The sequence below is a fragment of the Schistocerca cancellata genome, chromosome 7, assembly GCF_023864275.1.
Source record: "Schistocerca cancellata isolate TAMUIC-IGC-003103 chromosome 7, iqSchCanc2.1, whole genome shotgun sequence".
Taxonomy (NCBI): domain Eukaryota; kingdom Metazoa; phylum Arthropoda; class Insecta; order Orthoptera; family Acrididae; genus Schistocerca; species Schistocerca cancellata.
In genome coordinates, this window is record NC_064632.1 from 438,712,125 (window position 1) to 438,728,050 (window position 15,926).

General features: G+C 41.4%; 5 non-coding genes across 5 annotated transcripts; all 5 read left to right on the forward strand.

Moving 5' to 3' along the window:
* Nucleotides 1–2,712: 2,712 nt before the first annotated feature.
* LOC126093431 (U6 spliceosomal RNA) lies at nucleotides 2,713–2,819 on the forward strand. The gene has a single exon (XR_007521588.1). It is a non-coding gene; the product is annotated as a U6 spliceosomal RNA (small nuclear RNA).
* Nucleotides 2,820–5,569: 2,750 nt separating this feature from the next.
* On the forward strand, nucleotides 5,570–5,676 carry LOC126093432 (U6 spliceosomal RNA). The gene has a single exon (XR_007521589.1). It is a non-coding gene; the product is annotated as a U6 spliceosomal RNA (small nuclear RNA).
* Nucleotides 5,677–8,444: 2,768 nt separating this feature from the next.
* On the forward strand, nucleotides 8,445–8,551 carry LOC126093479 (U6 spliceosomal RNA). Its single transcript, XR_007521631.1, has one exon. It is a non-coding gene; the product is annotated as a U6 spliceosomal RNA (small nuclear RNA).
* A 2,768-nt stretch (nucleotides 8,552–11,319) lies between these two features.
* LOC126093488 (U6 spliceosomal RNA) lies at nucleotides 11,320–11,426 on the forward strand. Its single transcript, XR_007521638.1, has one exon. It is a non-coding gene; the product is annotated as a U6 spliceosomal RNA (small nuclear RNA).
* Nucleotides 11,427–14,195: 2,769 nt separating this feature from the next.
* Nucleotides 14,196–14,302, forward strand: LOC126093493 (U6 spliceosomal RNA). Its single transcript, XR_007521642.1, has one exon. It is a non-coding gene; the product is annotated as a U6 spliceosomal RNA (small nuclear RNA).
* The last annotated feature ends 1,624 nt before the right edge of the window (nucleotides 14,303–15,926 follow it).

The window sequence follows — 15,926 nt, forward strand, 5'->3', positions numbered from 1 at the left end:
AGCTGCTAATACCCTCAGCCACCTACACAAGTTTCGCTTCATATCTGCACCCACTTGTCACAAACTATGCTCTCCATTTACGCAGTTCTCCTCCACTCTCTTTCATTCACAACAGAACATGATAAAACTGGCGATAAACCTATCCCTTACATCACCAATGCACATCTAAAACGTCACTCTAATAACAAGTCAGCAAGCACACCAAAACCACAACTACACTGACACAAGTACATGTCACTAGCACAATTTCAGCTCATTGGCAAACCTGACACAAATCACAGCCAGTCTAAGCCTAAGATTAAGACTAAGCCTAGCACAGGCAAAAGCCTCTTCTCTTCCTCAGTATCACACTCAGCTGTCACAACATCTCTTCCTACTGTCTCAATCACGTCATTTCATAACACACACCTACTGCCACACACAACATTTGGAAACCTTACATCAACTTTACACAAGATAGCTGCATGTTCCAAATCTTTCTCACTCACATAGTTTCACTCAGACTACTGCTTAAATACACTCTAGCGCTCTAACATTAGCTTGCATTACCTAATATTTATTTTTCTCTAACGCCTACAAAGCTTCTGGTGCCTGTATGCCACTATCACATACTGTCTGCACACAGACCCACAACATTTATCTCTATTCATCTTCATGGCTGCAGCTGATGCCATAATTGTTTCAGCAGCATAAATAAACATGTGAAGGAAGATGTCTCTTTAATCATTAAGTGTGCAAGCTACCCCTTTACAGGAAGTTCATTTAACATTATGTTTCAAGTAACTTTCCTAGTGGCCTTGCTATCCAGCTGCAGCCCTCATAATACAGACTGCAGGTGACACCTCATCAGATTCTTAATTGAAGCACATCTGCCTGTGAAATAAAACACTGCCCGTCACCTAAAAACCAACTATTACAGCAAATCTGTGGTGAATCAGCATGTCATGTACAAATTTCGATGGTGTGACCCACAAAGTATTTTCCCACATGTCTGGCAATCAGCCACTACATATAGTTACCTAAATTAATTTCAAAAGTGTCAGCCAATGAATACCACAACATTGAAGTGTTTAGAAAGCAGACCAGTATGCTAATATTAACATATAACACTGTATGTTAATATTAGCATACTGGTCTGCTTTCTAAACACTTCAGTGTTGTGGTATTCATTAACTGACACCTTTGAAATTAATTTAGGTAACTATATGTAGTGGCTGATTGCCAGACATGTGGGAAAATACTTTGTGGGTCACACCAGTGAAATTTGTACATGACATGCTGCTTCACCACAGATTTGCTGTAATAGTTGGTTTTTAGCTGAAGGGCAGTGGCTCATTACACAGGCAGATATGCTTCAGTTAAGAATCTGGTGAGGTGTCACCTGCAGTGACAGCACTTTGAATCCCATCAATGTCATACAAGTCGATGCTGTTCATAATTGCAGCTGATGCACCTCTCATCCTGTGTCTAGGAGAAAGATTGGACAATCTCTGGATGCAATATTCATTATGTCACATACACAGAAGCTCTACCACATAAGCAGATACAGAGCCAGTCTAGACACAAAACACTAGCAAGCTTCAAGATTTTGGAATAGACAACAACATCACAAACCAGTTTGTCTCACATGACACCAATAGCTACTCAGTTGTTAACTGCTTTCAGATACTAAATCTATCACTCTTTGTTTTGCACTAGCAATTCTTCCTGCAATAACAACATTCACCAAACTGGATTACATCTGATTGACATTTCCCAGGAACATAACTATAGCTACTAACACAATGCTAACCTGGTTTCTCCTACCACAAGTCCCGTCAATATTTTAGGCTCATTCACACATCTCCATCACAGTGTTTCACTGTTGTCAAGTAGACCTGCCCTGTGTAAACTTGGATCAACACAAATATATCACCTGGTATTGTACTGAAAACGGAACTATGTCCATCATTCCTCACACAACTCGCATTCACCCATCCATGCCCTAGTAATGACCTACACTGCTGTGTTTCAAAGTGTGCAATATGAATGCTGTTTTTAATGGTTCGTGAGGCTACTGTGTCTCTTGTTGCAGTCACAATTGTCTTCTGGCGCCATTGGATGAATAGGACCATGCTTGGTGTCTGTGGAGTTACTCAATAATTTACATGGTCACAGACTGTGTCTACTTGTGGTGTACTTGATGTGTGAGTTAAAAGTTGCCTTACATATGCGACTCTGTCATTAAATCGATTAGTATCATAAGAAAGTACCACTGCAAGAGTTGTGTTTCGCAAAAATATTCACTTGTTTTGAGAGTCTTGAAGACCTGCTACCAGCTCCAATCAGAGTCATTTATCCCACACATTAGAGAAGTGTGCTTCATAGGTATGCCTGTAAGACACTAAATTCGGGATGTAAGAACATGGCGTCAATAGGTGCCAACACGTCTTGCTGCCGCCTAGCGGCAGCTGTGTGAAGCTGCTGCTGCTCTGGGTGGATGCTGCGAGAGCAAGCGACTCTACGATCTAAGTTTTACATCCAATACTGCCAAATAATACAGTTGACAGAGCTGCCACTTACTAATAACGACACCTCGCAGTAATTAATTGACAGATTAGCACTCGGCAGGCCTTGTGTTCCTCGCCAGAGCTGCGTAAAGCTACGTCCAAGCCGAACCATGTTTGACGCGACGCCATAACTATATATACAATTTCAGAGGGCTTCTCAAATGTACTCGCTTCGGCGGTACATATACTAAAATTGGAACGATACAGAGAAGATTAGCATGGCCCCTGCGCAAGGATGACACGCAAAATCGTGAAGCGTTCCACATTTTTTTCGCAATCTCACTCTCTCATGTCTCACATTAGCTGCTAATACCCTCAGCCACCTACACAAGTTTCGCTTCATATCTGCACCCACTTGTCACAAACTATGCTCTCCATTTACGCAGTTCTCCTCCACTCTCTTTCATTCACAACAGAACATGATAAAACTGGCGATAAACCTATCCCTTACATCACCAATGCACATCTAAAACGTCACTCTAATAACAAGTCAGCAAGCACACCAAAACCACAACTACACTGACACAAGTACATGTCACTAGCACCCCTTCAGCTCATTGGCAAACCTGACACAAATCACAGCCAGTCTAAGCCTAAGATTAAGACTAAGCCTAGCACAGGCAAAAGCCTCTTCTCTTCCTCAGTATCACACTCAGCTGTCACAACATCTCTTCCTACTGTCTCAATCATGTCATTTCATAACACACACCTACTGCCACACACAACATTTGGAAACCTTACATCAACTTTACACAAGATAGCTGCATGTTCCAAATCTTTCTCACTCACATAGTTTCACTCAGACTACTGCTTAAATACACTCTAGCATTACCTAATATTTATTTTCCTCTAACGCCTACAAAGCTTCTGGTGCCTGTATGCCACTATCACATACTGTCTGCACACAGACCCACAACATTTATCTCTATTCATCTTCATGGCTGTAGCTGATGCCATAATTGTTTCAGCAGCATAAATAAACATGTGAAGGAAGATGTCTCTTTAATCATTAAGTGTGCAAGCTACCCCTTTACAGGAAGTTCATTTAACATTATGTTTCAAGTAACTTTCCTAGTGGCATTGCTATCCAGCTGCAGCCCTCATAATACAGACTGCAGGTGACACCTCATCAGATTCTTAACTGAAGCACATCTGCCTGTGAAATAAGACACTGCCCGTCACCTAAAAACCAACTATTACAGCAAATCTGTGGTGAATCAGCATGTCATGTACAAATTTCGATGGTGTGACCCACAAAGTATTTTCCCACATGTCTGGCAATCAGCCACTACATATAGTTACCTAAATTAATTTCAAAAGTGTCAGCCAATGAATACCACAACATTGAAGTGTTTAGAAAGCAGACCAGTATGCTAATATTAACATATAACACTGTATGTTAATATTAGCATACTGGTCTGCTTTCTAAACACTTCAGTGTTGTGGTATTCATTAACTAACACCTTTGAAATTAATTTAGGTAACTATATGTAGTGGCTGATTGCCAGACATGTGGGAAAATACTTTGTGGGTCACACCAGTGAAATTTGTACATGACATGCTGCTTCACCACAGATTTGCTGCAATAGTTGGTTTTTAGGTGAAGGGCAGTGGCTCATTACACAGGCAGATATGCTTCAGTTAAGAATCTGGTGAGGTGTCACCTGCAGTGACAGCACTTTGAATCCCATCAATGTCATACAAGTCGATGCTGTTCATAATTGCAGCTGATGCACCTCTCATCCTGTGTCTAGGAGAAAGATTGGACAATCTCTGCATGCAATATTCATTATGTCACATACACAGAAGCTCTACCACATAAGCAGATACAGAGCCAGTCTAGACACAAAACACTAGCAAGCTTCAAGATTTTGGAATAGACAACAACATCACAAACCAGTTTGTCTCACATGACACCAATAGCTACTCAGTTGTTAACTGCTTTCAGATACTAAATCTATCACTCTTTGTTTTGCACTAGCAATTCTTCCTGCAATAACAACATTCACCAAGCTGGATTACATCTGATTGACATTTGCCAGGAACATAACTATAGCTACTAACACAATGCTAACCTGGTTTCTCCTACCACAAGTCCCCTCAATATTTTAGGCTCATTCACACATCTCCATCACAGTGTTTCACTGTTGTCAAGTAGACCTGCCCTGTGTAAACTTGGATCAACACAAATATATCACCTGGTATTGTACTGAAAACGGAACTATGTCCATCATTCCTCACACAACTCGCATTCACCCATCCATGCCCTAGTAATGACCTACACTGCTGTGTTTCAAAGTGTGCAATATGAATGCTGTTTTTAATGGTTCGTGAGGCTACTGTGTCTCTTGTTGCAGTCACAATTGTCTTCTGGCGCCATTGGATGAATAGGACCATGCTTGGTGTCTGTGGAGTTACTCAATAATTTACATGGTCACAGACTGTGTCTTCTTGTGGTGTACTTGATGTGTGAGTTAAAAGTTGCCTTACATATGCGACTCTGTCATTAAATCGATTAGTATCATAAGAAAGTACCACTGCAAGAGTAATGAAATTTGTGTTAGCAGTGAAGAGAGTTTCGCAAAAATATTCACTTGTTTTGAGAGTCTTGAAGACCTGCTACCAGCTCCAATCAGAGTCATTTATCCCACACATTAGAGAAGTGTGTTTCATAGGTATGCCTGTAAGACACTAAATTCGGGATGTAAGAACATGGCGTCAATAGGTGCCAACACGTCTTGCTGCCGCCTAGCGGCAGCTGTGTGAAGCTGCTGCTGCTCTGGGTGGATGCTGCGAGAGCAAGCGACTCTACGATCTAAGTTTCACATCCAATACTGCCAAATAATACAGTTGACAGAGCTGCCACTTACTAATAACGACACCTCGCAGTAATTAATTGACAGATTAGCACTCGGCACGCCTTGTGTTCCTCGCCAGAGCTGCGTAAAGCTACGTCCAAGCCGAACCATGTTTGACGCGACGCCATAACAATATATACAATTTCAGAGGGCTCCGCGAATGTACTCGCTTCGGCGGTACATATACTAAAATTGGAACGATACAGAGAAGATTAGCATGGCCCCTGCGCAAGGATGACACGCAAAATCGTGAAGCGTTCCACATTTTTTTCGCAATCTCACTCTCTCATGTCTCACATCAGCTGCTAATACCCTCAGCCACCTACACAAGTTTCGCTTCATATCTGCACCCACTTGTCACAAACTATGCTCTCCATTTACGCAGTTCTCCTCCACTCTCTTTCATTCACAACAGAACATGATAAAACTGGCGATAAACCTATCCCTTACATCACCAATGCACATCTAAAACGTCACTCTAATAACAAGTCAGCAAGCACACCAAAACCACAACTACACTGACACAAGTACATGTCACTAGCACCCCTTCAGCTCATTGGCAAACCTGACACAAATCACAGCCAGTCTAAGCCTAAGATTAAGACTAAGCCTAGCACAGGCAAAAGCCTCTTCTCTTCCTCAGTATCACACTCAGCTGTCACAACATCTCTTCCTACTGTCTCAATCATGTCATTTCATAACACACACCTACTGCCACACACAACATTTGGAAACCTTACATCAACTTTACACAAGATAGCTGCATGTTCCAAATCTTTCTCACTCACATAGTTTCACTCAGACTACTGCTTAAATACACTCTAGCACTCTAACATTAGCTTGCATTACCTAATATTTATTTTTCTCTAACGCCTACAAAGCTTCTGGTGCCTGTATGCCACTATCACATACTGTCTGCACACAGACCCACAACATTTATCTCTATTCATCTTCATGGCTGTAGCTGATGCCATAATTGTTTCAGCAGCATAAATAAACATGTGAAGGAAGATGTCTCTTTAATCATTAAGTGTGCAAGCTACCCCTTTACAGGAAGTTCATTTAACATTATGTTTCAAGTAACTTTCCTAGTGGCCTTGCTATCCAGCTGCAGCCCTCATAATACAGACTGCAGGTGACACCTCATCAGATTCTTAACTGAAGCACATCTGCCTGTGAAATAAGACACTGCCCGTCACCAAAAAACCAACTATTACAGCAAATCTGTGGTGAATCAGCATGTCATGTACAAATTTCGATGGTGTGACCCACAAAGTATTTTCCCACATGTCTGGCAATCAGCCACTACATATAGTTACCTAAATTAATTTCAAAAGTGTCAGCCAATGAATACCACAACATTGAAGTGTTTAGAAAGCAGACCAGTATGCTAATATTAACATATAACACTGTATGTTAATATTAGCATACTGGTCTGCTTTCTAAACACTTCAGTGTTGTGGTATTCATTAACTGACACCTTTGAAATTAATTTAGGTAACTATATGTAGTGGCTGATTGCCAGACATGTGGGAAAATACTTTGTGGGTCACACCAGTGAAATTTGTACATGACATGCTGCTTCACCACAGATTTGCTGTAATAGTTGGTTTTTAGGTGAAGGGCAGTGGCTCATTACACAGGCAGATATGCTTCAGTTAAGAATCTGGTGAGGTGTCACCTGCAGTGACAGCACTTTGAATCCCATCAATGTCATACAAGTCGATGCTGTTCATAATTGCAGCTGATGCACCTCTCATCCTGTGTCTAGGAGAAAGATTGGACAATATCTGCATGCAGTATTCATTATGTCACATACACAGAAGCTCTACCACATAAGCAGATACAGAGCCAGTCTAGACACAAAACACTAGCAAGCTTCAAGATTTTGGAATAGACAACAACATCACAAACCAGTTTGTCTCACATGACACCAATAGCTACTCAGTTGTTAACTGCTTTCAGATACTAAATCTATCACTCTTTGTTTTGCACTAGCAATTCTTCCTGCAATAACAACATTCACCAAGCTGGATTACATCTGATTGACATTTCCCAGGAACATAACTATAGCTACTAACACAATGCTAACCTGGTTTCTCCTACCACAAGTCCCCTCAATATTTTAGGCTCATTCACACATCTCCATCACAGTGTTTCACTGTTGTCAAGTAGACCTGCCCTGTGTAAACTTGGATCAACACAAATATATCACCTGGTATTGTACTGAAAACGGAACTATGTCCATCATTCCTCACACAACTCGCATTCACCCATCCATGCCCTAGTAATGACCTACACTGCTGTGTTTCAAAGTGTGCAATATGAATGCTGTTTTTAATGGTTCGTGAGGCTACTGTGTCTTTTGTTGCAGTCACAATTGTCTTCTGGCGCCATTGGATGAATAGGACCATGCTTGGTGTCTGTGGAGTTACTCAATAATTTACATGGTCACAGACTGTGTCTTCTTGTGGTGTACTTGATGTGTGAGTTAAAAGTTGCCTTACATATGCGACTCTGTCATTAAATCGATTAGTATCATAAGAAAGTACCACTGCAAGAGTAATGAAATTTGTGTTAGCAGTGAAGACAGTTTCGCAAAAATATTCACTTGTTTTGAAAGTCTTGAAGACCTGCTACCAGCTCCAATCAGAGTCATTTATCCCACACATTAGAGAAGTGTGTTTCATAGGTATGCCTGTAAGACACTAAATTCGGGATGTAAGAACATGGCGTCAATAGGTGCCAACACGTCTTGCTGCCGCCTAGCGGCAGCTGTGTGAAGCTGCTGCTGCTCTGGGTGGATGCTGCGAGAGCAAGCGACTCTACGATCTAAGTTTCACATCCAATACTGCCAAATAATACAGTTGACAGAGCTGCCACTTACTAATAACGACACCTCGCAGTAATTAATTGACAGATTAGCACTCGGCACGCCTTGTGTTCCTCGCCAGAGCTGCGTAAAGGTACGTCCAAGCCGAACCATGTTTGACGCGACGCCATAACTATATATACAATTTCAGAGGGCTCCTCGAATGTACTCGCTTCGGCGGTACATATACTAACATTGGAACGATACAGAGAAGATTAGCATGGCCCCTGCGCAAGGATGACACGCAAAATCGTGAAGCGTTCCACATTTTTTTCGCAATCTCACTCTCTCATGTCTCACATCAGCTGCTAATACCCTCAGCCACCTACACAAGTTTCGCTTCATATCTGCACCCACTTGTCACAAACTATGCTCTCCATTTACGCAGTTCTCCTCCACTCTCTTTCATTCACAACAGAACATGATAAAACTGGCGATAAACCTATCCCTTACATCACCAATGCACATCTAAAACGTCACTCTAATAACAAGTCAGCAAGCACACCAAAACCACAACTACACTGACCCAAGTACATGTCACTAGCACCCCTTCAGCTCATTGGCAAACCTGACACAAATCACAGCCAGTCTAAGCCTAAGATTAAGACTAAGCCTAGCACAGGCAAAAGCCTCTTCTCTTCCTCAGTATCACACTCAGCTGTCACAACATCTCTTCCTACTGTCTCAATCATGTCATTTCATAACACACACCTACTGCCACACACAACATTTGGAAACCTTACATCAACTTTACACAAGATAGCTGCATGTTCCAAATCTTTCTCACTCACATAGTTTCACTCAGACTACTGCTTAAATACACTCTAGCACTCTAACATTAGCTTGCATTACCTAATATTTATTTTTCTCTAACGCCTACAAAGCTTCTGGTGCCTGTATGCCACTATCACATACTGTCTGCACACAGACCCACAACATTTATCTCTATTCATCTTCATGGCTGTAGCTGATGCCATAATTGTTTCAGCAGCATAAATAAACATGTGAAGGAAGATGTCTCTTTAATCATTAAGTGTGCAAGCTACCCCTTTACAGGAAGTTCATTTAACATTATGTTTCAAGTAACTTTCCTAGTGGCCTTGCTATCCAGCTGCAGCCCTCATAATACAGACTGCAGGTGACACCTCATCAGATTCTTAACTGAAGCACATCTGCCTGTGAAATAAGACACTGCCCGTCACCAAAAAACCAACTATTACAGCAAATCTGTGGTGAATCAGCATGTCATGTACAAATTTCGATGGTGTGACCCACAAAGTATTTTCCCACATGTCTGGCAATCAGCCACTACATATAGTTACCTAAATTAATTTCAAAAGTGTCAGCCAATGAATACCACAACATTGAAGTGTTTAGAAAGCAGACCAGTATGCTAATATTAACATATAACACTGTATGTTAATATTAGCATACTGGTCTGCTTTCTAAACACTTCAGTGTTGTGGTATTCATTAACTGACACCTTTGAAATTAATTTAGGTAACTATATGTAGTGGCTGATTGCCAGACATGTGGGAAAATACTTTGTGGGTCACACCAGTGAAATTTGTACATGACATGCTGCTTCACCACAGATTTGCTGTAATAGTTGGTTTTTAGGTGAAGGGCAGTGGCTCATTACACAGGCAGATATGCTTCAGTTAAGAATCTGGTGAGGTGTCACCTGCAGTGACAGCACTTTGAATCCCGTCAATGTCATACAAGTCGATGCTGTTCATAATTGCAGCTGATGCACCTCTCATCCTGTGTCTAGGAGAAAGATTGGACAATCTCTGCATGCAATATTCATTATGTCACATACACAGAAGCTCTACCACATAAGCAGATACAGAGCCAGTCTAGACACAAAACACTAGCAAGCTTCAAGATTTTGGAATAGACAACAACATCACAAACCAGTTTGTCTCACATGACACCAATAGCTACTCAGTTGTTAACTGCTTTCAGATACTAAATCTATCACTCTTTGTTTTGCACTAGCAATTCTTCCTGCAATAACAACATTCACCAAGCTGGATTACATCTGATTGACATTTCCCAGGAACATAACTATAGCTACTAACACAATGCTAACCTGGTTTCTCCTACCACAAGTCCCCTCAATATTTTAGGCTCATTCACACATCTCCATCACAGTGTTTCACTGTTGTCAAGTAGACCTGCCCTGTGTAAACTTGGATCAACACAAATATATCACCTGGTATTGTACTGAAAACGGAACTATGTCCATCATTCCTCACACAACTCGCATTCACCCATCCATGCCCTAGTAATGACCTACACTGCTGTGTTTCAAAGTGTGCAATATGAATGCTGTTTTTAATGGTTCGTGAGGCTACTGTGTCTCTTCTTGCAGTCACAATTGTCATCTGGCGCCATTGGATGAATAGGACCATGCTTGATGTCTGTGGAGTTACTCAATAATTTACATGGTCACAGACTGTGTCTTCTTGTGGTGTACTTGATGTGTGAGTTAAAAGTTGCCTTACATATGCGACTCTGTCATTAAATCGATTAGTATCATAAGAAAGTACCACTGCAAGAGTAATGAAATTTGTGTTAGCAGTGAAGACAGTTTCGCAAAAATATTCACTTGTTTTGAGAGTCTTGAAGACCTGCTACCAGCTCCAATCAGAGTCATTTATCCCACACATTAGAGAAGTGTGCTTCATAGGTATGCCTGTAAGACACTAAATTCGGGATGTAAGAACATGGCGTCAATAGGTGCCAACACGTCTTGCTGCCGCCTAGCGGCAGCTGTGTGAAGCTGCTGCTGCTCTGGGTGGATGCTGCGAGAGCAAGTGACTCTACGATCTAAGTTTTACATCCAATACTGCCAAATAATACAGTTGACAGAGCTGCCACTTACTAATAACGACACCTCGCAGTAATTAATTGACAGATTAGCACTCGGCAGGCCTTGTGTTCCTCGCCAGAGCTGCGTAAAGCTACGTCCAAGCCGAACCATGTTTGACGCCACGCCATAACTATATATACAATTTCAGAGGGCTCCTCGAATGTCCTCGCTTCGGCGGTACATATACTAAAATTGGAACGATACAGAGAAGATTAGCATGGCCCCTGCGCAAGGATGACACGCAAAATCGTGAAGCGTTCCACATTTTTTTTCGCAATCTCACTCTCTCATGTCTCACATCAGCTGCTAATACCCTCAGCCACCTACACAAGTTTCGCTTCATATCTGCACCCACTTGTCACAAACTATGCTCTCCATTTACGCAGTTCTCCTCCACTCTCTTTCATTCACAACAGAACATGATAAAACTGGCGATAAACCTATCCCTTACATCACCAATGCACATCTAAAACGTCACTCTAATAACAAGTCAGCAAGCACACCAAAACCACAACTACACTGACACAAGTACATGTCACTAGCACCCCTTCAGCTCATTGGCAAACCTGACACAAATCACAGCCAGTCTAAGCCTAAGATTAAGACTAAGCCTAGCACAGGCAAAAGCCTCTTCTCTTCCTCAGTATCACACTCAGCTGTCACAACATCTCTTCCTACTGTCTCAATCACGTCATTTCATAACACACACCTACTGCCACACACAACATTTGGAAACCTTACATCAACTTTACACAAGATAGCTGCATGTTCCAAATCTTTCTCACTCACATAGTTTCACTCAGACTACTGCTTAAATACACTCTAGCGCTCTAACATTAGCTTGCATTACCTAATATTTATTTTTCTCTAACGCCTACAAAGCTTCTGGTGCCTGTATGCCACTATCACATACTGTCTGCACACAGACCTACAACATTTATCTCTATTCATCTTCATGGCTGTAGCTGATGCCATAATTGTTTCAGCAGCATAAATAAACATGTGAAGGAAGATGTCTCTTTAATCATTAAGTGTGCAAGCTACCCCTTTACAGGAAGTTCATTTAACATTATGTTTCAAGTAACTTTCCTAGTGGCCTTGCTATCCAGCTGCAGCCCTCATAATACAGACTGCAGGTGACACCTCATCAGATTCTTAACTGAAGCACATCTGCCTGTGAAATAAGACACTGCCCGTCACCTAAAAACCAACTATTACAGCAAATCTGTGGTGAATCAGCATGTCATGTACAAATTTCGATGGTGTGACCCACAAAGTATTTTCCCACATGTCTGGCAATCAGCCACTACATATAGTTACCTAAATTAATTTCAAAAGTGTCAGCCAATGAATACCACAACATTGAAGTGTTTAGAAAGCAGACCAGTATGCTAATATTAACATATAACACTGTATGTTAATATTAGCATACTGGTCTGCTTTCTAAACACTTCAGTGTTGTGGTATTCATTAACTGACACCTTTGAAATTAATTTAGGTAACTATATGTAGTGGCTGATTGCCAGACATGTGGGAAAATACTTTGTGGGTCACACCAGTGAAATTTGTACATGACATGCTGCTTCACCACAGATTTGCTGTAATAGTTGGTTTTTAGCTGAAGGGCAGTGGCTCATTACACAGGCAGATATGCTTCAGTTAAGAATCTGGTGAGGTGTCACCTGCAGTGACAGCACTTTGAATCCCATCAATGTCATACAAGTCGATGCTGTTCATAATTGCAGCTGATGCACCTCTCATCCTGTGTCTAGGAGAAAGATTGGACAATCTCTGCATGCAATATTCATTATGTCACATACACAGAAGCTCTACCACATAAGCAGATACAGAGCCAGTCTAGACACAAAACACTAGCAAGCTTCAAGATTTTGGAATAGACAACAACATCACAAACCAGTTTGTCTCACATGACACCAACAGCTACTCAGTTGTTAACTGCTTTCAGATACTAAATCTATCACTCTTTGTTTTGCACTAGCAATTCTTCCTGCAATAACAACATTCACCAAGCTGGATTACATCTGATTGACATTTCCCAGGAACATAACTATAGCTACTAACACAATGCTAACCTGGTTTCTCCTACCACAAGTCCCCTCAATATTTTAGGCTCATTCACACATCTCCATCACAGTGTTTCACTGTTGTCAAGTAGACCTGCCCTGTGTAAACTTGGATCAACACAAATATATCACCTGGTATTGTACTGAAAACGGAACTATGTCCATCATTCCTCACACAACTCGCATTCACCCATCCATGCCCTAGTAATGACCTACACTGCTGTGTTTCAAAGTGTGCAATATGAATGCTGTTTTTAATGGTTCGTGAGGCTACTGTGTCTCTTCTTGCAGTCACAATTGTCATCTGGCGCCATTGGATGAATAGGACCATGCTTGGTGTCTGTGGAGTTACTCAATAATTTACATGGTCACAGACTGTGTCTTCTTGTGGTGTACTTGATGTGTGAGTTAAAAGTTGCCTTACATATGCGACTCTGTCATTAAATCGATTAGTATCATAAGAAAGTACCACTGCAAGAGTAATGAAATTTGTGTTAGCAGTGAAGACAGTTTCGCAAAAATATTCACTTGTTTTGAGAGTCTTGAAGACCTGCTACCAGCTCCAATCAGAGTCATTTATCCCACACATTAGAGAAGTGTGCTTCATAGGTATGCCTGTAAGACACTAAATTCGGGATGTAAGAACATGGCGTCAATAGGTGCCAACACGTCTTGCTGCCGCCTAGCGGCAGCTGTGTGAAGCTGCTGCTGCTCTGGGTGGATGCTGCGAGAGCAAGTGACTCTACGATCTAAGTTTTACATCCAATACTGCCAAATAATACAGTTGACAGAGCTGCCACTTACTAATAACGACACCTCGCAGTAATTAATTGACAGATTAGCACTCGGCAGGCCTTGTGTTCCTCGCCAGAGCTGCGTAAAGCTACGTCCAAGCCGAACCATGTTTGACGCGACGCCATAACTATATATACCATTTCAGAGGGCTCCTCGAATGTACTCGCTTCGGCGGTACATATACTAAAATTGGAACGATACAGAGAAGATTAGCATTGCCCCTGCGTAAGGATGACACGCAAAATCGTGAAGCGGTCCACATTTTTTTCGCAATCTCCCTCTCTCATGTCTCACATCAGCTGCTAATACCCTCAGCCACCTACACAAGTTTCGCTTCATATCTGCACCCACTTGTCACAAACTATGCTCTCCATTTACGCAGTTCTCCTCCACTCTCTTTCATTCACAACAGAACATGATAAAACTGGCGATAAACCTATCCCTTACATCACCAATGCACATCTAAAACGTCACTCTAATAACAAGTCAGCAAGCACACCAAAACCACAACAACACTGACACAAGTACATGTCACTAGCACCCCTTCAGCTCATTGGCAAACCTGACACAAATCACAGCCAGTCTAAGCCTAAGATTAAGACTAAGCCTAGCACAGGCAAAAGCCTCTTCTCTTCCTCAGTATCACACTCAGCTGTCACAACATCTCTTCCTACTGTCTCAATCACGTCATTTCATAACACACACCTACTGCCACACACAACATTTGGAAACCTTACATCAACTTTACACAAGATAGCTGCATGTTCCAAATCTTTCTCACTCACATAGTTTCACTCAGACTACTGCTTAAATACACTCTAGCGCTCTAACATTAGCTTGCATTACCTAATATTTATTTTTCTCTGACGCCTACAAAGCTTCTGGTGCCTGTATGCCACTATCACATACTGTCTGCACACAGACCCACAACATTTATCTCTATTCATCTTCATGGCTGTAGCTGATGCCATAATTGTTTCAGCAGCATAAATAAACATGTGAAGGAAGATGTCTCTTTAATCATTAAGTGTGCAAGCTACCCCTTTACAGGAAGTTCATTTAACATTATGTTTCAAGTAACTTTCCTAGTGGCCTTGCTATCCAGCTGCAGCCCTCATAATACAGACTGCAGGTGACACCTCATCAGATTCTTAACTGAAGCACATCTGCCTGTGAAATAAGACACTGCCCGTCACCTAAAAACCAACTATTACAGCAAATCTGTGGTGAATCAGCATGTCATGTACAAATTTCGATGGTGTGACCTACAAAGTATTTTACCACTTGTCTGGCAATCAGCCACTACATATAGTTACCTAAATTAATTTCAAAAGTGTCAGCCAATGTATACCACAACATTGAAGTGTTTAGAAAGCAGACCAGTATGCTAATATTAACATATAACAATGTATGTTAATATTAGCATACTGGTCTGCTTTCTAAACACTTCAGTGTTGTGGTATTCATTAACTGACACCTTTGAAATTAATTTAGGTAACTATATGTAGTGGCTGATTGCCAGACATGTGGGAAAATACTTTGTGGGTCACACCAGTGAAATTTGTACATGACATGCTGCTTCACCACAGATTTGCTGTAATAGTTGGTTTTTAGGTGAAGGGCAGTGGCTCATTACACAGGCAGATATGCTTCAGTTAAGAATCTGGTGAGGTGTCACCTGCAGTGACAGCACTTTGAATCCCATCAATGTCATACAAGTCGATGCTGTTCATAATTGCAGCTGATGCACCTCTCATCCTGTGTCTAGGAGAAAGATTGGACAATATCTGCATGCAATATTCATTATGTCACATACACAGAAGCTCTACCACATAAGCAGATACAGAGCCAGTCTAGACACAAAACACTAGCAAGCTTCAAGATTTTGGA